Source organism: Ahaetulla prasina, chromosome 1 (genome assembly GCF_028640845.1).
Source record: "Ahaetulla prasina isolate Xishuangbanna chromosome 1, ASM2864084v1, whole genome shotgun sequence".
Lineage (NCBI taxonomy): Eukaryota > Metazoa > Chordata > Lepidosauria > Squamata > Colubridae > Ahaetulla > Ahaetulla prasina.
Window position 1 is genome coordinate 302,291,510 of NC_080539.1, and position 23,675 is coordinate 302,315,184.

Sequence of the window (23,675 nt, forward strand, 5' to 3'; positions counted from 1 at the left end):
AAAATAAATAAATAAATAAATAAATAAATATATGCTGTTGGCCTTGATCTTTTATTTGTTTTACCAAATTATCATCACTTTGCCTTATACCAATTTTCTGATCTATTTTCCATCTAGATTGCAATTGTCCATACTGGAATCATGTATAATTTCTCCCTTCATCCCTCAATTTCTCCCTAGATTTTAACTGTAATTCCCCTTTTTCCATAGTCAAAAGCTCTTTGTAAGTGATAACTTCCATTTTTTGTAATATATTTATATTCTCTATCATATGTCTGGGGATGGTCCATATTGGTATCTTTCCATTTAACTTATATTGATATTTTTTCCAAATCCTCAACAAAGCACTTCTGACCATACCCACTTTATGACTTTTTTCTGCCATGGTTGTTAAGCAAATCACTACAACTGTTAAGTAAAGCAAGAGGTCATTAAGCAAATCTGGCTTCCCCCATTGACTTTGCTTGTTGGAAGCTTCCAGGGAAGGTTGCAAATGACAAGCCCAGGACTACATGCTGGTTGCCAAGCACCCAAAGAGTGACTGTGGGGATGCTGCAACACTCATAGGTGTGAGAACTGATCATTAGTCACTTTTTTTCAATGCTGCTGTAAACTTTGAAGTGTCATTAAAGCAGTGCTTCTCAATTATTTTCTGTCATGCCCCCCTAGGAAGAAGAAAACATTTTTCGCGCCCCCCCGCACGACTGTAAACACGGGGCTTAGCTTGTTATGACAGTGTTTGCCGAGGTCAACGCAGAGCCTCGCGCTGGGGCCTTTGAGAAGCACTGCATTAAAGGAATGGTTGTAAGTCAAGGACTACCTTGACTTACAACCATTCCTTTAATGACCTGAGCCTCTGTGGCTCAGACTGGTAAGACAGTCTGTTATTAACAGCAGCTGCTTGCAATTACTGCAGGTTCTAGTCCCACCAGGCCCAAGGTTGACTCAGCCTTCCATCCTTTATAAGGTAGGTAAAATGAGGACCCAGATTGTTGGGGGCAATAAGTTGACTTTGTATATAAATATACAAATAGGATGAAGACTATTGCTAACATAGTGTAAGCCGCCCTGAGTCTTCGGAGAAGGGTGGGATATAAATGCAAATAAATTTTTTTAAAAAATACCTATAAATGATATTAGAGTTTTTTAGGAAGGGAAAGACGACTCTGAGCAGCAGAAACTGGATGTGAGGAAAGTCCTATGATGAAAAAAACCATAACGAGTTTAGCTCACAGATTCCTATTTTTCATGTAGATTTAAAATGTCACAACACCACAAGGAAAATCCCTAAGGAAAAGAGCTTCTGAAAAGAACACTAACAAAATCTCTCTTTCTTCAGGTTTTTTTTTCCCCAGCTGTCTTTGAGACAAGTAACGGAAACTTGAGACATTTACCAATATTATTTGTTGGCATCGCTAGCATAGGGGGGAAAAATAGTCCTTTTTAATGCTACTGTTTTGTTTTAGTAGATCGACTGATACTTTATGACCTTTATTTATTTTATTCCAACTATTTCAATTTCTCATTGAGAGCTGTCGAACTCTAAACGTGTGAATTTCAAGAAATCAATCAAGTTTGTGCCATCAAAATCAAGGCAAGGGAAGACTCATAAAAGACCAACAGTAATAAAAGAGTGGAGGGGTAAAGAAAGGCACTTACAGTGTATTACAACAGCATACACTAAAAAGAGAGAGACAGATAATTAAAATCATCCTACACTGTATGTTATAGAATGCCTTCAGAGACAGACTTTTAAAGATGCAACAAGAGAATTATGTGCTAGTGAGCTGCATTTTCTTCCAAGATAACATTAAAAAATGAAAGTCACTGGGGGGGAGGGAAGGGGGAGTAAGTGAGAGAGAAAGGGGGCTGCTCCAGATGTGGAAACAGGTTGTGCTTCCTCTCCTATCATTTCTATAGGAATCTGAAGCTATTTTGAGCATGTGCCTGCTGTGATAGCCCCTCATATATTACTCTCAATTTAATGTGGATCTAACATGCTTCTCTCTGGAGACATCTCTACAAACCGTAACAGGCAATCAGTCTGTCTCCTGAGCCATTCAACTAAAAGCTTTCTTCAACTGTAGAAGGGTTAGATTCAGTTTACTGCACAATTAAAAAACAGGCACATAGAAACCTTGCCGTAGCTCCAGAACTGACATCAAGGAAATTATGAAATGTGATCAGAAGTTGTTGGATTGCTCTGTTAAGTTTTGAACTCATAGGGGGGGAAAATGAAATCAGGCCAAAATATCTGTTTTAAAGTTCAAGCGTGCATTACAACATTCGTAAAGTTGAATTTTCAGAGTCTAATAGACTTGGGCAGCTAATAAATTCAAGTGAGTCAATCAATAAAATTAAACCATTCCTACTAATAAGTAAGCAACTGAAAAATGACTGACTGCGTGTGGTTGCTGAAGTACTCAAAATCTGGGGTGCTCTCTGAGCTTGGTTCTTCTCTTCCAGATATTTCATTACCCAAACTAGGTAATATCATCACATCTTAAACCCACTTATTGGGGACTTGGAGGAAGCACAGAATTCATTCTGAGTAATCAAACATAGTTCTGGACTGTATGACGCAGCTTACTTATTGTGATATGAATGAGTTGTGGGGGAACACAGAGATAAATAAAGCAGGATAAGCTAGGGCAGTGGTTTCCAGTCAGTGGTGGATGTATCAAAGATGGGACCCAGTTAGAAGGCACATCGTAAGTCACTGAACCTTTAAATTGAGCCTCTAAAGCAAAGCTGGCGAACCTTTTCAGCACTGAATGCTGAAACGGGAGCATGTGCATGTGCATGTGTGCCAGAAACCGAAAGAGCAGCCGCCTGGTGTGCATGCACGTGCCGGGAAGATGATCTTCTGGTTTCCAGCATGAGCACAGACCACCTGGTCTTCCGGTTTCTGGCACACATGCATGCGCAAAGACCAGCTGGACACTGTGTATGCGTGCGCCGGAAACCAAAAGAGCAGTCGCCCTGTGTTCATGCGTGCGCCAGGAAGATGATCTTCTGGTTTCCAGCATGCGCATGCACACAGACCACCTGGTCTTCCAGTTTCTGGCATGCATGCACGCACAAAGACCAGCTGGCCAATATGCATGTGTGCCAGAAACTGGACGAACAGCCGCCTGGTGTGCATGCATGCGCCGGAAACCAGAAGATCATTTTCTCAGCACATGCATGCGCACCAGGCAGCTGCCCTTCCAGTTTCTGGCACTCACTCACATGTGAAGAATAGCTGGCCAGCATGCAGGACACCGCAACGGCTCACGTGCCCAGAGAGATGGCTCTGTGTGCCACTTCTGGCACATGTGCCATAGGTTCACCATCATGGCTCTAAAGGATACTCTAAATAATGTAGAGTATAACAATGTCTCTACGCATCTCTATGGCCTTCTCTGAAATAGTTTTTTATTTGTATCCTGCTAGGATCCACATTCTTTGAAGGAGTGGTTGTTGGAGCTTGAGAAATGAAAGAATAGGAAGACAGAGAGAAAGACAGAAGGAACAGGCAAAGGCCATTGGCCTTGTATACTTTGTAAAGATAGGACTTTGCAACGAGGAGGCTCGGTCAGGTTCACACACCTCGATTATCACTACAATTGTCAGAGACACTGTATATGTTGCCTTCTAAATGAGCTGCTAAAATCACTAGGGAAGCTACTGATATTCTGTAAGATAGCACGCGCGCCCCCACCAACCTTTTGGGCACCAGGGACCGGTTCCATGGATAAAGGTTTTCCACGGACAGGAGTGGACGTGGTTTTGTGTGCTGCCTGCATCCCGCGGATGGGGCTTCGCTTCTTTGTACAGCCCAGTTGTGGACTGGGGGTTGGGGACTCCTGCTATAAGTTATAACCCTTCTCAGAAAGCTGCACACCTGTTAAATTCAACCGTGCATTGGGTGTGCAATGTGCATCTGTGAATTGTCCATCCTTTTGGTATCTCTCAAACTTTAAAGTGTGTTAAACATCCACTTGTGTTTTCCTCTACCTAGCAGCTTCCCTTTTCTACCTCATGGATTCTCCCAATTCTCTGCCACCCATTTGGATGAGTTCACAAAAGAAACTGTAGGATATAGGTTTTGCACATGGTTTTAAACATATTGCAGATAGGCCGATACATAAGCAGAAATCGTTGTTTATGCTAACATTGGAGTACACTCTACTGAAACACATAATTATTTCCCAAGAAAATAGGACTAAGATTGTATTGTTGGCTCAATTCTTTGTTTTGGATGCTTCTATGCTGCTACCACTTCCACTCCCAATCCCTTCAAAGCAGTTTGGAATCTACCCACAATAAGAATTACCTCTGCCAACTCTGAAACAATAAGAATAAGAAACAAAAATGTGTATATACACATTCCGGTACAAGCCCTTTGTATTTGCACTGATTTCCTGGAGAAAAGAAGTGGAAACTGACAAGATCTTGTCAATTTCATCCATGTCTAGACTGAACTTACAGGGGTGTACATCCAATTCATCGAGTAGAGACAAACATCTTGCTGTTGAAATGCCTTCCGATTAAGCAGTTAAAAGTCTTTTGATCAATTAGTTGTCCACAATCAAATGACAACATATTTTTTTTAAAAAATGACCAAAGTCAATCAATTTTTAGAAGAAGCAGTCTTTCCAGTTACATCTAGCTCAAATGTATGCTTATTCTAACTCCGAAGCAGTGACAGATGAGACTATAGGTGTCCACAGCTAACTGGGATGGTGTAAAGATGATGACATCCACATGGTGACATCATGAAAAACTCTCTCCCCTTATGCACTTATTGTCTGATGTTTGACATAAGTACTAAGTTGTGGATTTTTCATAATGACACACATTACACACAAATGTATCACTTGCCCCTGCCTCGACCTCCCACAGAGCTGAAGGTTGAGATGCTTGCATGCACAAAGACAAAAAAAAAAGAAGAAGAAGAAGAAAGACATATTGTACTCTTCAAAAACAAAACCATCCTTAATTTCTGGAAAGGAGCTAAGATTTATATCATTTAGTGGTGATTGCAAAAGTAAATCATTAGGCTAACTCAGAGGCTAACTAAGTGAGTAGGTTTTGACTAGAAAAATAGATGGATAAATACCAAAATAACTACGTATATTTTCCTCTCTATGTATTGATACATGTATTAAATCTGCAGGGCATTTTTCCCGATTTCCAGATACTGAAGATATTAATCCCCCCCCCAAAAAAAACCCGAAAAAATAATTACCACAGGAAATATTTTAGTAACGCTACCCCAATTACAGAAAGTTCTTTGTAAACTGCTTGTTTGGTGTTTAGATTAATATTATTGACTGTACTTCCTGATGAAGGATTTCAGAATTTGGATTTTGATATTTTTAGGCTATGTTCATACACAATTAATAAATCTCAATGTCTATTTTCACATAATAATCTGATTTTCAGCCCTTCAGCAATTACAGAGGTACATAATGTTTGGTGGAAGGGCAAGAAACACATTTTACATTTTGATGGCAGGGCATATATCTGATATTGCATCCTAACCAGGGGTGAAAGCTATTTACCTTCCCTACCGGTTTGAAAGTACACACGCCCTGCGTGCGCCGACCGTCTGTGCATGCACAAATTCTTCTGTGCATGCCCAAAGGGTAAAAAACAGGTTACTTCCTGGTTAAAACCAGGAAGTAACAACCACTGGGCGGGTGAGCGGAACCTCAAGCTGCCATTGCTACCGGTTTGGCTGAACTGGGCCGAACCAGGAGCATTTCATCCTAACAAATAGGAAGTTTGACCAAGGCAAAACACAAGTTTGTTTAGAATAGAATAGAATAGAATAGAATAGAATAGAATAGAATAGAATAGAATAGAATAGAATAGAATAGAATTTTTTATTGGCCAAGTGTGATTGGACACACAAGGAATTTGTTTTGGTGTATATGCTCTCAGTGTACATAAAAGAAAAAGAAAAAACCTTCATCAAGGTACAATATTTACAACACAAATGTAATTAAAATTAAATGCAAGTAATTGATTATTCTCTATACCTATATTCAGTCATTTCTTTTCTGGAGATTAAATATAAAAATTTGGTAAGGCTCTACATGTTAAATGCACAGGACCGTGGTAGCTCAGGCTGTAAGAAGCCTGTTATTAGAACACAGCAGCCTGCAATTACTGCAGGTTCAAGCCCGGCCCAAGGTTGACTCAGCCTTCCATCCTTTATAAGGTAGGTAAAATGAGGACCCAGATTGTTGGGGGGGGCAATAAGTTGACTTTGTAAAATATACAAATAGAATGAGACTATTGCCTTATAAACTGTAAGCCGCCCTGAGTCTTCGGAGAAGGGCGGGATATAAATGTAAATTAAAAAAAAAGGAGCAGCGACTAGAGAGAAGGGCTACCTTGATCTTCTACTTGTGCACCTCTCATAGCAGACAGAGTATTGTCTAGATAGGCCTAGACCTGATCCTACATGGATAGACCTGTCGCTATTCATGTCTCCTCATAAATTTAAGTCCCACTGAAAAAAAACTGAACTCAGTGAAATTCAGCTACATAACCTGCAATCTAAACCTACACTTCCCCGTGACTGTCCCATGACTCCTGTGCTCACTTTGTTGAAGAACAGACATGCACACGGTTTAGCCTAGATGAAAAGTATCAGCTATTGCCATTAATTGTTCTTTAAAGTATTTAAGAACAGGACAATAAGCTAGTTAGCCCTAGACTACTACAGAGAATGGACCTCCGTTACCAAGTAAAAATAAAAAAATAAACAGGAAATTCTGACTGAGTAGTATTTGTAATTTATGCTAAGTATGTTCATTTGTAACCCCTTGAAATGTTTCCAAGATATAAATATGGAATCATTCATGATCTGTTTACAAGCAGCTAGAACAGAGTTAGTTCCTTTGGACTTAAGCAAAATTTCTACCATAGGACTAGATGTGAGAACAGTACTGTCTACTAATATAGGATATCTATCTAAGGTATTATTACTTTTAAAAAAAAATTAGTCTGTTGGAAAGATTGCTGAAAATCAGCAGCTCCTGCTCTCTGTGTGTATGTGGGGTGTGTGTGTGTGTGTGTATGAGTATGTATGTGTGTGAATGAGAGGGGTGACAGGTTCTGACAGGTTCTGACAAGGCAGAAATTTTGAGTAGTTCGGAGAACCAGTAAATACCATCTTTGGCTGGTCCAGGAGTGGGGTGGGAATGGAGATTTTGCAGCATCCTTCCCCTGCCACACCCGCCAAGCCACGCCCACAAGCCACGCCCAATAGTAAAAAAAATTGAATTTCACCACTGGTGTGTCTGTGTATAAATTTTATATATATATATATATATATATATATATATATATATATATATATATATATATATATATATATATATATATATATATATATATATATATATATATATATATGTCTTTGGTTGTTGGGTTTTCTCCGTGTAAAATTGGAAATGTCTTGGCAACGTTTGTGAAGTCTCATTCGTCATCTTCAGGCTTCAACCGTGCTTCTGGGAGCAATGTGTGATCGCAGCTGTTTCTTCCTTTTAACTGCTAGTGGGGTTTGAACTGATTGGGTGGGAGCTTGGCTGTGCTCTGATTGGATGGGGTTTTTGTGCTCTGATTGGCTGGGGTGTGTCCTGTGTTGGTGGGGGCTTGTTTGTGCTCATTTCGTCATCTTCAGGCTTCAGGCTTCACATTGCTCCCAGAAGCACGAAGCTGAAGCCTGAAGATGACGAATGAGACTTCGTCGAAACGTCGCCAAGACACTTCCAATTTTACACGGGAGGAAACCCGAACAACCAAAGACCTATATACAAACACCCGTGAAAACCTCAGAAAACAAATATATATATGCTATATATATATATATATATATATATATATATATATATATATATATATATATAGAGAGAGAGAGAGAGAGAGAGAGAGAGAGAGAGAGAGAGAGAGAGAGAGAGAGAGAGAGAGAGAGATTTGTATACAGTATATATAAACTCTCCATCCTTCCATAGTCAAACCATAAACCTGTCAATAATGTAAAAGATGCAAAAGATTTTGACCAGCTCAAAGTGTTCATTTATTTCCTCTCTGGGCAGGAATCCCAGCCAAGCAGATACTTATGCATAGCCTGTCCTCATTTCGTCTAATTACAAGCTTCTCTTTCAGAGAAGGAGAGGAAGAATGGGCAGAAAGGTTTGATCATCCGATGGAAGGTCATTGAAGCAAGGAGTTTCTAAAATATTCATTGATCTAGTGAGCATTAAAAAAAAAAAGTCACAAGGTTTCCCAGGGTTTGTTAACAAAAAAAAAACAACAACAAAAATGACCTTTCCATTACACAAGTTGTTAGAATCAGCCAATGATTAGAGCATCGGGAGTAGAACATGCGGTACAATAAATCAGCACAGGGCGTACAGGAATGTTTAAAGTACCAGAACATTAAGTGGCTACCCTGCTTTATTTTTCCCGAGGTCTGTGGTTAATATGGGTTTCTTGGAGGGGGAACATGAATAAGTGCTGCTTTCCTTGACCTTTCTCCTTCATCCAAATCTGTTGTAGGGAAGACTGAATAATGGGAGTATCAAAACATAGACAATGTTTTATTTTGGCCAAATGCAAAAGGACTCATTCAACCCACACAGAGTTTGTTCCATGCTACAAGTGGGCACACCACAAACAGCCAACACTGAACCCGGAGACGCACAGCTAAATCCAGAGCCAACTTTATTATGTCATCCCATTATGCCAGTGAACAGATTTTCTGTTCCTACAAATTCTCCCATCACTTGATAAAGAATTGTGGGCGGGAGGGGGGAAGGATAAATCAATTTTGGGTTCTTTCTACAACTGGATTTAATTCACCTAGCAGCCAAATCACCCCAATTCTGTACTGTATATAGCTAAATTCTATATATGCATCTATAAATTCACACTCTTTTACTTTCTCCCATAAAAGCAAATGTTTGCCATTCGTTCTTATGTAGAAAATTAATGCAATTATGTTATGGATTGGTACTAAGTGAAGGCTCCTCTTCTTCTTCTTCTTCTTCTTCTTCTTCTTCTTCTTCTTCTTCTTCTTCTTCTTCTTCTTCTTCTTCTTCTTCTTCTTCTTCTTCTTCTTCTTCTTCTTCTTCTTCTTCTTCTTCTTCTTCTTCAGTATTATACAGGTAGTTCTCAACTTACAACCACAATTGAACCCAAAATTTAGGCTGCTAAATGAGACATTTGTTGAGTGAGTTTTGCCACATTTTACGAACTTTCTTGCCACAGTTGTTAAGTGAATTGTTAAGTTAACAATTGTTAATTGTTAAATTGTTAACTGTTAAGTTGTTAAGTGAATCTTAAATTAGTAACACAATGGTTAAGTGAATCCGGCTTCGCCATAGACTTCACCTCAGTATTCTGCAACCGTCATAAATAGGTGCCAATTGCCAAGCTTCTGAATTTTGATCATGTGACCATGGGGATGCTGCAATGGTTGTTAAGTGTAAAAAATGGTAATAAGTCACTGTTTTCAGTGCCGTTGTAACTTTGAATGGTCACTAAACAAACTGCTCTAAGTCAAGGATTACCTGTACAGACTACACCTCACTGAAAAGCAGTCTCATAAGGCATCCCAATGCCCAACATATGGTTGCTCTTCTCACATAATCATCCCTCACATTATAATACATAACCCTACTCAGAACCAATGTGGAGGAAATCCAGAATATAACAGCCAATTCCCAATATTTCTGTCTCCCGCAGGCAGGTGCTAAAGTTTTTCAAAGAAGAAAATTTCAAGAAATAAGGAAAAGAAAAATGAAGTAACGTATTTTTAAAAGATAGAGGAATGTTTCCACACACAAAAAAACTTGTTATCTGGATCAGATTTATCCAAGTCTGAGGGAACGAAGAGACATTGCCTTGTCCAAGTATTCACGTCTCCATGTTCTGTACCCTTCTGTGGACAAGTAATGCTAAAATGTTGTCCGACTATGCCAGCCAATCATTGATTGCAGCAGTTGAATCACGGACTTTCCTGCAGTCAACCCATAGGTCAGGGGTAAAATTCAAAAATTTTCTCTACCGGTTCTGTGGGTGTGGCTTGGTGGGCATGGCAGGGGAAGGATATTACAAAATCTCCATTCCCACCCCACTCTGGGGCCAGCCAGAGGTGGTATTTGCCAGTTCTCCGAATTACTCAAAATTTCCACTGCCGGTTCTCCAGAACCTGTTAGAACCTGCTGGATTTCACCCCTGCCACAGGTCCTTCCCCATTTCATTTAAGTATGCACATGTCTCAGGACTTTGGTGGCAAGTATGAGGGAGAACAATACATTACTCTCTCATCACAGAAAGAAAACAGCAGGGTTTTTTTTTGTCCTGCCCTGCCCTGCCGCACAGCTATCCTTAATAAATAAAACTAATATGTCCTCTGACATTAGTCAGATATCACCTGTCCTCTGAAATCTCAAGTGAGGAAGTATGTTCTGAGGAAAGCCCAAGTAAGTGAAGTGAACCCATCAAATGTGCCCACCACAGAAGATGTATCTTCTAAGAGCAGAGATTCATTTTTCTAAATCAGGAGAAAAATGGAAAATAAAAAAACAAAAGGATGAGACCTGTACTGAATGACTTTGGTATCATCCAGATTACCAATAAATATTACATTATAATAAGATTTATATTATATAAATATAATACACATTTTATATAGAATATAGAATATATTCTAAGTAAAAATAGTCATCTAGCTTTATTGTATATCAGAACATAAAAAGAAGGAAAAGTGGGTTTATAGATAGAATGAGCAAAGAGTAAAGTAGATGTTTGTTGTTCTTCTGTTTTTTGCTTTGGTATGTAATAATGCCAAGACTAAACTTGTGGTCTATTGGTTGTTGTTTTTTAGATCCTGAGCATTAGCTCTAAGCTATGGCTCCACCCTAACTAGCATTCTATAGAAGAAACAATAAAATCATGGCCATTTTAACTAACAACATCATAGTCCAATAAACGTAGTAGAAATTTCTTGTCCTCAGGGTTCCTGTATTCGAGGGAATGATTGCTCCAGAAGCAATGGACTTATGAGTCCAATGCAAATATTTTAAGCAAGTAGAATAAATGTGTACATAGGGGGAAGGGAGAAATATACTTGGCAGCAAGCCTCGCCCTTCACCTTCGTGCATCTGCTAGTTGGTGAGTATGATCTCTACGCAGATTAAAAACTCCATGAGCAATCAGAAACCCTGAGGGGAAAAAACAGTTTTCTTATCCCACATAAGCAGACTGTACAGGAACTGAACACTGTTTAGAAGATCTATATGGCTGAAAGATAAGGTCTCTCATTGTAATCCACATCCAATCCCTAACAAACTCTGTTACTCTTTTAACATCTGCATTCTCTCTAAAAGAAGGAATCCCAGCAGCAGCTTTGTTCTTGTCTTGACAATCGGTACTTGACAAAATTAGCTCTTTGGGGAAGTAAAACCATCAACAACAGCAACCCAAAAAAAAAATACCCAGAAGAAGGCAAGGGTAAGCCACTTCCATATTGCTGCCAAGGAAATGACATGAATGTGTCCAGTATAAAAGACTTCGCCTGTTATATCAAAAGGAATGATTCTCCATCTGCTAAAGCAACTTGCCAAATCAAACATCAAATAGTACAGTGGTGATTGGGTATATAACCCTTCCCAATTTGGTAGTCTCCATCTGTGGATATGGTTTTGAGTCTCAATAGATCAGAACCACACCCAGTTGGGATAGGTTTCTCTGGCAGATCTGAACACCACCATGCTATTTGCTTTTGAAAGTTTGATCTGGCAAGTTGCCTCATTAGAGCTTGGTTAGACTCTGGCCCAAGAACTAGACTGACTAACAGAATAAAACCCATTTATTTGTGTAACCACTGTGAACTGGAAAATGTGGAGTGGGAAATGCGGACACAGTCACTAACTCTGTATCTCCTGATCTCAAATCTCTGTGCCTGGAACTATATAATGCATGAAAGCCGATTGTCAATAGTTTTGTTCTCACACTGTACATAGATCCAATGAACAGAATTTCATAATATTTATTTATTTATTTATTTATTTATTTATTTATTTATTTATTTATTTATTTTTGTTTACATTTATATCCCGCCCTTCTCCGAAGACTCAGGGCGGTTTACAGTGTGTAAGGCAATAGTCTCATTCTATTTGTATATTTACAAAGTCAACTTATTGCCCCCCCAACAATCTGGGTCCTCATTTTACCTACCTTATAAAGGATGGAAGGCTGAGTCAACCTTGGACCTGGTGGGGCTTGAACCTGCAGTAATTGCAGGCAGCTGTGTTTAATAACAGGCTTCTTACAAGCATGTATTTTATGACAGATACAAGTGTAAACATAATTACAAACACATGTAAAGGGTATGAATAAGAGAAAACATTAGGACAGGGACAGCAGGCTGATACACTTATGCACGTCCCTTACACACCTCTTAGGAATGGGGTGAGGTCTACAGTAGACAATCTAAGGTAAAAGTTTTGGGGATTTGGGGAAGAAATCACAGAGTCAATAGTGCACTTTGTTCACTTACACATTTAAACACTAAGCTATCTGAAAACCAAAAAAAGATGGTGATGATTGATGATTGGTGCTGCTACTGATAATAATGATGGTGGTGGTACCCAACTCATTTCAAATAAATTTTAAACGGCAAGTAATACATGCAAATAACATGTGTACAACCTCACTCATACATCTATATACACACATATTGAAGATGAGATGTCGATTGTGGAACCTCTTGATTGACAAGTGAGTTGTGACTGTGAAAATCTTGCTGGGGAAGCTGCACCCCAAACCCTATAGCAGCTGCTTCTTTTCCAGAAGAGTCATGCGTGATTGCTAGACAATTGGCCAGTGGGAAAGTTTAGCAGGGGTGGAATTAATACGATGGGGCAGATCTCAGGCACACTATTCCATTCTCAAGGAAAAGAACCATTCTCATGAGAATTGAAATTCCTTCTCTCACCAGAACCTTGTTCAAAGTCACAGCGACATGTGCTACTCCTCTCCCGCATCCTCCTTCACCCAGGACTGCTTCCCCCCTCCCAACTCCAGTCACCCTTAACTTCATATCTGAGAGATAACCTGGGAAATGCATTGCACTTGGCTGACCAGCCTTGAACTTTGTGTGCTGGTTGCTTAGCAATGGCTAACCTTGAAGACAGACTGTGAGACAGAAGAGCCCAAAAGTGCCTTCAATGGATAAGGTTGCAAGGAAAACAAAAGCCGAAAGTAAACGTTCAGGAGAGGAAAAACTGTTTCTTCAGATTCATGCACAAAAGCAAAACTCAATTGAAGAAGCCATGCAAAGAGTCAAAAAGTGTTCTTCTTGCAAAATACTAATATAAATATGTATCAAGGTCTCCTAGATTATTCAATAGACAAACGAATGAGCCCAGGCTTCTAACAAAAGAATAGTCTAAAGAGAGAAGCAGGAAACCATTTCTAAAACCAGTTGACAGTCACTAAAAAGTGATGGTCAATATTACGAAATTAATCAGAAGTCTGTGATTATGTCAGAAATGCTCACTCTTAACAAAAGATAAGCCTTGTATCATCAAAATGCATGTGCTCAAAGATAATAAAGGTAGACAATAAAACACTGTTTTTAGTTACCTTATTTAAACAAACACCAAAGGCATAAGATACCATCTAGATAAAACACCTCTGTTCAAAGATATGTTGAAATTTATTTTTATTATATTTCACAAGGACTTGTAGTGCAGTATGCCTGGCTTTGGTCAAAATGGAATTTGAACCACAGCTCATAGAAAACATATGTAATCAAGATTCCCTGAAATCAAGCTAGATGTGGGGAATATATGGCCAATAAAATTACACAGCAACTTTGCAGAAATGGCTTGCCACTGCCTTTTTTTTTACTCATTACATTCCAGTCTAGCCAACTGCTCTGGGATTCCCAGCTGGTCTTCCATACAAAACCTAAACAGATCTGGGCTTGCTTAGCTTCCAAATCCAGGCAAGGTCTACTAACATCCATTGAGATATTTATAGAAATATGTTCTATATCAAGGCCCGTGGGCTGGATCTGGACCCTGGGGTGTGCAGATCTGGCCCGCAGGGCCGCCCTAGAAATAGTGAAGGAACGGCCCGTGGTTCCTCTGCCAGCAAAAATAGAGCTCCATTTTTGCTGGCAGAAGGTTGCAGAAAGCCATTGCAGCCCAAAATGGAGCTCAGGAGCCCATTTTCGCTGGTAGAGCACTCAGGCCGCCACAGGCACCCCCAACATGAGTGACAGTCAAGCTGGCCATACCCAGCCCAGCCCCCCCGAGGTCAAACACAACCCTGATGTGGCCCTGAATGAAATTGAGTTTGACACCCCTGTTCTATATTAAAGAAAGTTCTGCACCTGGATACACTACAGAGAAGTCTGGAACATTACAGAGGTAAAAGTTTATCACTAATCCTAACTCTTATTTTAAATGGAGAGTCAAAGAGCTGTCAGCTCTTGAAATGTGATTAGTTCTAGAAATTTCTTCCTAAATCTAGTGAGTCGTATTATTACCTCTTTTCTCTTGAGAAAATTTTTTTTTGAAAAGCAATGTGTACAAATGATCCATGGTAAGACAAATATTAATAATCATGATGGGTAATAGAGGTAATGACCATATAATATAGAATATTACAACAGGGAAGGGAAGAGGAAAGGGGAAAGATTCTTAGGGTCCCCTAGATGTGATAAATCTGTAAAAAAAAGTATTAAAGGTAGTGATAGCTGCAAGTTACATTCCAGTGAATGATGATGATGAAAGAATCAGAAATGAGTTTTTTGGGGGGAAAGAAAGAACATACTGAAGGAATATGGTCCAGAGAGAAAAAAATATTTCGACATGAATGGATGGATGTAAATTTAAAAAAAGGAAGTCCCCCCCACAAAATAATTGAGTTTTTCTGAGACTCCAATTAACTATCAGTTTTTACTTCGAAAGAGATTTGTTGATTTCAAATGCATCATTTAAGCATATTTATTTATGCATGTACATGGCAAAAGAATTAATCAAAAAGCAAAGCTGATTTAATTAAAATAATTCATGAAGGATTCAAAGGTTAGAACAGGAGTAGTCAACCTTTTTATACCTACCGCCCACTTTTGTATCTCTGTTAGTAGTAAAAATTTACTAACCGCCCACCGTTCCACAGTAATGCACAGTGTATCGTCGTCTGTGCATGCCTCTCACGCATCATGGATTAGGTTGTGGGGGGTGCCGGCTACCAGCTCTGCTTGTCTGTTACAGCTGGGTGGTGTGGGGGGAGATGCGCGAGCTATTCTGGGACGAGGCTCTTTTGTTTACAGTCATACTATAGCGCCATTTAGTTTCACTTACGTAACGTGAACTAAACTTATGCGCGGGCAATACAAATAGTATATTTTCAGAAATTTAAATTGTCATGGGAAATTTTATGAAAATCTAATGAAAATGTTTTTAAATAATGCTATGATTTTTTTTTTAAGTCAATTAAATTAAAAAAAAGGAAAGTGCTTCAGTATTGGACAAAACCCCTATCGCCCACCATGAAAGCTGGAACGCCCACTAGTGGGCGGTAGGACCAGGTTAACTACCACTGGGTTAGAAGATGTTCTGAATGTGGGATAGAGAGACTTTTAAACTGGAAATTGTGGATATCAGGACAAAACAGAGATGGAATAAAATAAAATAAAATAAAGGGAAGTAACAAGGCTACAGGAAAAAAAGGTACAGGTCCAGTTTGAAAAAGTATCAGGAAATAAATTAATTTCCCAACAGAAAGGAATATTTCAGACATTGTATGGGAACAATAATGGTTGAAGAATGGAATTGAAACATATGATGTATATTAAGTGTCCAAGAAAAAAAAATGAAAAGGAAGTCATTGAAATGGTTAAACTACAGATCTATATAGTGTAACAGGATGAATGTTAGTATGGTTTTGACTTAGTTATGTGCTTTATGAACTATAAATACACACACAGAACAGCACACACTCTGCTAGAGAGAAGTTCCCTGAAGATGGGCTCCAGCACAAGTCAGAAAGCTCAGAAGGCAAAATCCCTGGTCCCTGTGACTGACTCAGATTGGATCCTGCAACATTATCCTGGGACAGGTATATCCATCTTCATTTGTTTTATGAACTGCTTAATGTTTACACAAAGACTCAGTAAAGGCTTGATGGTGGTGAGGAAAAATGTTATTGTTCCTGTACACCAAGGAAAATGTAGCAAAAGTAATTGTGCTTACCAAATTACAGGAGGGTTCGCTTTTGAGAATGCCTAGGAAAGTGTTTTGCTGAATTGTGATTTAAAGGACACAAGAAATAAAAATGAGCAAAGTTGGAAAAGCACTTTGTAGCTTTATACCAGGCAACGGTATGTAAATTAGATTTTTGCTCTTTGGTAGCTCACAGAGAAATGTATAGATGTAAAAAAGTTTATGCTTGTTAATTTAGAGAAAACATATGATAAATAATAGACTTGAGTTATCAAATTGTCCAGAATGGTCTCTATTACTTTTACATGATAAGGGCCAAACCAGCTAAGATACATTGCTTAAATAATTTTACCCTTTTCCATTTATCCCCCTCAAACTAGTAACTTCAGAGAGATGGCTTTGTTATTGTTGCTTTAAAGGTGTTTTTTTAATCAATTTTTTTATTAATCTTCCCACACACACACACACACACAGAGTTTATGAACAGAGTATTGGCCATATCATATCTTATACAACTTAACATATCCAAATAAAATTTACTTAGTTACAATTTCTGCCAAAATATTTTTTCCATATTTTAATCATATCTTAATATTTCTACGCTCATTTATATAAACCACATCTTCTTTCACCCTCAAATTCTAATTTCTCCATTTTTACTAATATATATTCTCCTTTATTACTTTTTAGCTAATTCAATTTTTATTCTGATATATTCAAACATGTTGGGGGTTGTCTTTCTTCCATTTCATCTTTTCCATTTTACAGCAATCTTTCTTCTCTTTCTCATTCCTCTCCCTCCCTTCTTTTATCCTTCCTACTTTCTTCTCTCCTCTCCTATTCCTTCTCTACTTCCCCTTCCTTTCTCCCCCGCCTCCATTCTTCCTCCCTCTCTAACCTCTCCTACTCTTATTTCCCCTCCCTTTCTTCCTTTCCTCTTCCTATTCTTCTTTCCCTCTCTCTCCTTCTCACTTTCTTCCATCTCTCTCCTCCTTCTTATTTCTCTCTATTGCTGTATTTATTTTCATTTCAATATTTTCCACTATGGTGTCCAGACAACCTCAATTTACCCATTTATTGAATATATTTCTCAGAATACCCCTCAAATATTTTAATTATTAACATTGTCTTTCACCTTATTCCATTTTTACCTTACAGCCTTTTAATTAATACAACCTTCCACCTCGTTTTCTTTAAATTCTTATTCCCAGTTCAATAATTATTTTTCTCTTTCATTAAGCTACATCATTTAGTAACATTTCAATTTTGTTCCATTTTATAATAAGTTGCTTTAAAGGTTTTAAAAGGTGAGGCAAGGGGTGCTTTTCACATTTTTCTGAGTAACATCCAGTTTGAGTTTCTCGTAGTAACATAAATAGCACAAGAGTGGTAATAAAACCATTTAAGCCTCCAGGAAAGCATTGTAAAAGAGTCCTTGCATAGTTCATTGGCATATGGGAATACTGGCGATGTGACTAAAATAAAATCATTTACTCTCTAGCCACATAGGTTTTACATCTGACTGATTGCTGACACCAGAACGTAAACGCATTTTCCCCTCTTGTGAAAGGAGCTTAATTGTCCTAATTGTATTATTCTACTGCAATATTTGTCTCTTAAGAGAGTTGCATTGCTTAGCTAACCAGGGGGGAAAAAAACACTGTATCAACTTTTAAGTTTTTCCTCTTTGAAGCTCTTTTATGTGCAAGATTCAGCAAGTAACGCTTTATAATACAGGTAGACCTTGCCTACCTACTGCCCTGTTTAGCAACCTTTTGAAGGTACAATAGTGCTTAAAAGCAGCTTTATAGCTAAACTTCACATTTATGACTGTTGCAGTGTCCCGTGGTCAGAGAACTGCCACTCAAGGCACTTTGCAAACCAACATGCATTTATGACTGTCACACCATCCTGTGGTCATGTGATTGTAACTTTGCAATTGGCTTGCAACAAGCAGCGTTAACAGAAAAGGCAAAGTAAAATCACAAGTTGTGGCCATGTGGTGTTTTGCTTAATGACCACCGTGATTTTTTTAACAACTGAAAAGGAAGTAGGGCGCAAGCCCGCCACAGTCACATGATTTGCCACGTAGCCACCGCATCGCTATTGACGGTGTTACCAATCCCAATTGCGATGGCTAAGCAAGGACTACCTGTTACGTGAATACGATTCTTTTCAATACACTAAATTGCTGTCAAAGACAGAAGTTGGTTAAAAAGTAGGCAGTCTCTAAATCAGAGATGCATCTTTGCCATCGATTTCAAGGCTGCTCCAGACTTCACACAGCAGGTAGAAAGCTGCATGCCAAAAGTAGGCGGGGTCATAAGCCTTTTGGAGGGATCAGAGGTTAAGGGATGAAATAACTCCCTTAAGCCTTTACAAGGCTTACTGTATCCAATCTTCTCTTCAAGCAGCCCAATTAAAAAGAAAAGAAGAAGATCCAGACACTCTGAAAGAGCTCTGGAGGCAGCAAAAGGGATATGTGGTTCCCACCTTTATATCCCTATGTTGGTCTTTGCGCTGACATCGGGATGATGCCATTTGTATGAACGCTGAAAGCAGCAGACCTGCAGGAAAGAATCATACTCACAAAAGGCTATATATTACTATTGTGGCAAGAAGCTCACAAAAAGAAATATTGTAGAAATGCTGAAGGAATAGCTAATCGTTTTGTGAATTGCCTTGTGCAAAAGAATATTAACTTAAAAAGCAGGTCCTCATGATAGGATAACTATCAGCTCCTATTGTCTCACCTTGAAAAATTTCCTCATCGTGAGAGAATCATAGATTCTGTTCAAATTGCCATTAGCTTAAAAAAATTCACCCTGGATGCTCCTTTGTAAAGGATTACGTATTATTAAAGCCACCTGTTTTGTAGTAATTAAATTTCTTCCCCTTCCCCAAACATTCCTTATTGAGATGGTATGATACAACAATTCTTGAGAATTAGAAGCTAATTCGATCCATCTTAAAATAATGCCTTTTCAAGAGAAAAAGCAAACTACTATGAATGCACATAGCTGGCTGGGGAATTCTGGGTCCATGCATCTTAAAATTGCTAAGGCTGAGAAGCATTGCGCTAATAGATCCTGCCTTGAGGAGGAGTTGGAAATGTGACTTTTTAGAATAGAATAGAATAGAATAGAATAGAATAGAATAGAATAGAATAGAATAGAATTTTTTATTGGCCAAGTGTGATTGGACACACAAGGAATTTGTCTTGAATTCTAAGAACCCTTCTAAATCAGTGATTCCATATTTCTTTCCCTGCAGTAGGTGCTATTTTTCTTGGCTTAAAATTCAAATGAGAAAAGGAATGGGCATCAGGCACATAGAAACTTGATCTGGCTTTGCTGTGGGTTTCTTGAGATGAGGAAGCTAGTAGCCTGTATCACGACATGAAGGCAGCTAGGACATTATGCCTAGAATTGAAAACTGTTGCCCTCAACTTGGATAGGTGCATCTTTTGATTTATTTTTGAAAGGAAGACCAATTTGCCCTTCTTTTGTTAGGGAAAAACAGAAAGGCCTAGCTCTTCTCAGGTTTATTCAGCCCCAGAAAAAAAAAAGGTTTTTCCTCTCCTGCTATTTAATAGAACTCTGAGGACATCAGCATGTTGTCTATGGCCACTGATGCACTCACAGATACCATCTGTGGTTCCCTCATGGCTCCTTGTTCCATCTGCTCTCCACATAATGCTGATATAGTAGGGATAAAATTGTCCAAGGTAATATTCAGAAATGCACTTGATTTCTGACTACTGACTCCAGTACCTGCTCTTTCCCAGCATTCTCCCCTGTAGACAATACAGTGTGCTAGGAAATCTAGCAAAAGATTAATGCTATTTAGAATAGAATAGAATAGAATAGAATAGAATAGAATAGAATAGAATAGAATTGAATAGAATTGAATTGAATTGAATTGAATTTTATTGGCCAAGTGTGATTGGACACACAAGGAATTTGTCTTGGTGCATATGCTCTCAGTGTACATAAAAGAAAAGATACGTTCATCAAGGTACAACATTTACAACACAATTGATGGTCAATATATCAATATAAATCATAAGGATTGCTAGCAAAAAGTTATAGTCATACAGTCATAAGTGGAAAGAGATTGGTGATGGGAACTATGAAACGATTAATAGTAGTGCAGATTCAGTAAATAGTCTGACAGTGTTGAGGGAATTATTTGTTTAGCAGAGTGATGGCCTTCGGGAAAAAACTGTTCTTGTGTCTAGTTGTTCTGTTGTGCAGTGCTCTATAGCGTCGTTTTGAGGGTAGGAGTTGAAACAGTTTATGTCCAGGATGCGAGGGATCTGCAAATATTTTCACGGCCCTCTTCTTGATTCGTGCAGTATACAGGTCCTCAATGGAAGGCAGGTTGGTAGCAATTATTTTTTCTGCAGTTCTAATTATCCTCTGAAGTCTGTGTTTTTCTTGTTGGGTTGCAGAACCGAACCAGACAGTTATAGAGGTGCAAATGACAGACTCAATAATTCCTCTGTAGAACTGGATCAGCAGCTCCTTGGGCAGTTTGAGCTTACTGAGTTGTCGCAGAAAGAACATTCTTTGTTGTCCTTTTTTAATGATGTTTTTGATGTTAGCTGTCCATTTGAGATCTTGCGATATGATAGAACCCAGAAATTTGAAGGTTTCTACTGTTGATACTGTGTTGTCAAGTATTGTGAGAGGTGGAAGTATGGAAGGGTTTCTCCTAAAGTCTACCACCATTTCTACGGTTTTGAGTGTGTTCAGTTCCAGATTGTTTTGGTTGCACCACAAGGCTAGTCGTTCGACCTCTTGTCTATATGCGGATTCGTCATTGTCTCGAATGAGACCAATCACTGTTGTGTCATCTGTGAACTTCAGTAGCTTAACAGATGGATCATTGGAGATGCAGTCATTGGTATACAGAGAGAAGAGAAGTGGGGAGAGCACACAGCCTTGGGGGGGCCCTGTGCTAATTGTACAGGTATTTGATGTGATCTTGCTTAGCTTCACGTGCTGCTTCCTGTTTGTTAGGAGTTTAGCCTGGATTCTGGAATGCTTGAAGAAAACAACCAGTATGATTCAGTCTGTGATCCTTAGGAACTGGTTCTTTCCAGCCCAGGAATGGTTAGATTAGATAATTACTGTATTTCACATAAGGATTACAAAACTAGTTGGATAATTTTATTAAGCCAACTGAAGTTTTATAATAACATGTTTGCAAGTTTCCCAAACTTTTTGATCAAGCTAATTTGTTTCCAATACAAATTGGGGAAAGAAGAGTATTTTAAAGGTATAGTTGGCATTAAAACTAAATTGAGACTTCTGGTAAATTCAAAACTGCAATTAAAGTTCAATTGGTTTAATAAAAAAGTGACCCTCTATGGGTCTGTAGTTTGGGTAGTTGGTTGCTTAATGAACATATTTGCAATAATTTGACTATTATTTTTATGTCCATCGATAGCATTACCCAAAGTATATGCTATTTGTTTTCTAGGCTTCTCTCCATAAGGAAATGTGAACAGAAGAAGTTAACCCCACTGCTATGGCTGGGTAAATAATACAGAAACAACAATTGTACTTCTTTTTACAAGAGGTGAATTACACAACTTTTGGGAAGCAAGATGTTAAGAAGGTTATTTTATCTTAAGGAGACAAAGCAAAATAAGAGTTACCGTATATACTCGAGTATAAGCCGAGTTTTTCAGCACGTTTTTTGTGCTGAAAAACGTCCCCTCGGCTTATACTCGGGTCTATACGGCTTATACTCGAGTTTTGTTTTTTAAGCCCTCGGCTTATACTCGAGTATATACGGCTTATACCGAGTTGTTTTTTTCTTTTTTCACATTTGCGGACGGAAGCCCTGCGGTGCAGTGAGAGGGCGGGCGGGGAGCCGCCAGCCTTCTCAGCTGAGGAGGAGGGTTTCAACCGGTAGGTGCCTCATTTCCCACCCTCGGCTTATACTCGAGTCCCCAGTTTACCCCAGTTTTTGGGGTAAAATTGGGGACCTCGGCTTATACTCGGATCGGCTTATATTCGAGTATATACGGTACTTTACATTGACAAAGCCTGGGCCCCACTGATTCAACTCATACCACATCATGCTCTGAGCTAGCTTGCTTTGAAAAACCAGAACCATGGGATGGAGGAAAAAGAAAGAAAGCCACTAAGATAAACAATCCCATCCATTGGCAGAAAGGGCCAGATCAGACATAATGTTAGAAAGTGACACATCTGCATACAGTCACAAGGGAATCTTTCATCCTGGTGAAAGCAATGAACTTCTATTATTATCTTTCAAAATTAGCTGGCCAACCTATTTAGCTTATAAAAACATTGCATTAGAAATATTTATAGGATTGGCTGCTTGCACGTTGTCTCCAGTTAGTGATACTTTCTAAATTGATTAGTTGAGATCAATAAGAAAGTTTCGGTATTTTTTTTTTACATCAACATCCTAGCTGGTATATTTCTCTTATGCCTATTCTTCCAGATGTCCTCTACAACAACATCAATGGCTTCCAGGAATTTTTCACTTTTTCTGCCTTTTCTTTTCCCCTGAAGCACTGTCCCTTCTTCTATCCTACTGTTTGGAAACAAATTAGTTTAGAAATAACACTGTGATAAAAACATTATAAGGCAGGACAGTGAAATCTATCAGCAGTCAAAAAAACACAGATATATATCCGTTACTGATTGCTTTGAGCAAGAACCTCCTCCTCCTAAAAATACAACTGTTTACAGAAGTATTCTTCAAGTCTTAAGGTTAAATTGAATTTAATGTATCAGTGATTGTAACTGTCACTCTCTGATCTAGAAAAGATTTCTTTTTTGTAAATCAGAGCAAAAGAATAGAAGACTATGGTGGGTTGACCCAACCTAAAGGCTATTTTAAAATCATTCCTGAAACTCTATGAAGCAAAGCATTCAATAATAAATGGCAGGTGGAATAAAATTCTCAATTTCCGTGAATAAACAAACATTATTCCCAAATTATCAAATCATCCTGGCTAAGAAATAGAGGACACCCAGCCCATTAAGTCAAGCGTTGTTCTGCAAGCTACAATTGGCCTTATAATCCCCACTGACTTCAATAGGAATATTTGCAGGAAACAATATTTGCAATATTTGGCAAACGGAAGTGGGAAAATGACATTCCACCACCTGCTGAATGCAAGATAGATTAACTACATTTTAACATCTCCATTTGCACAAAGTTTGCAAGCCTTGGAACTTAATTCTGTGGCACTGAAAAGTATTCCAGTGAGTTTCAGCTTTTATGTACCAGTTTCAGCTTTTATGTACTTGGATAAACCAGCTTACATAAATATCATCCTGAAGAATTGGCTCAAGCCTGGAGAATTCAGTGAATCAGGATTTTGCAGGAACACCCTGCTAATCACATTCTCTACCATACCATGCGGAAATCTTGCCATGATGC

The 23,675-nt window shown here is 38.7% G+C and overlaps 1 protein-coding gene across 12 annotated transcripts in view; it reads right to left on the bottom strand.

Annotated features, from left to right (window-relative positions):
- The window catches only part of DPF3 (double PHD fingers 3), a 274,774-nt gene that overhangs the window by 227,147 nt on the left and 23,952 nt on the right, over nucleotides 1-23,675 (bottom strand). The window lies entirely within an intron of this gene.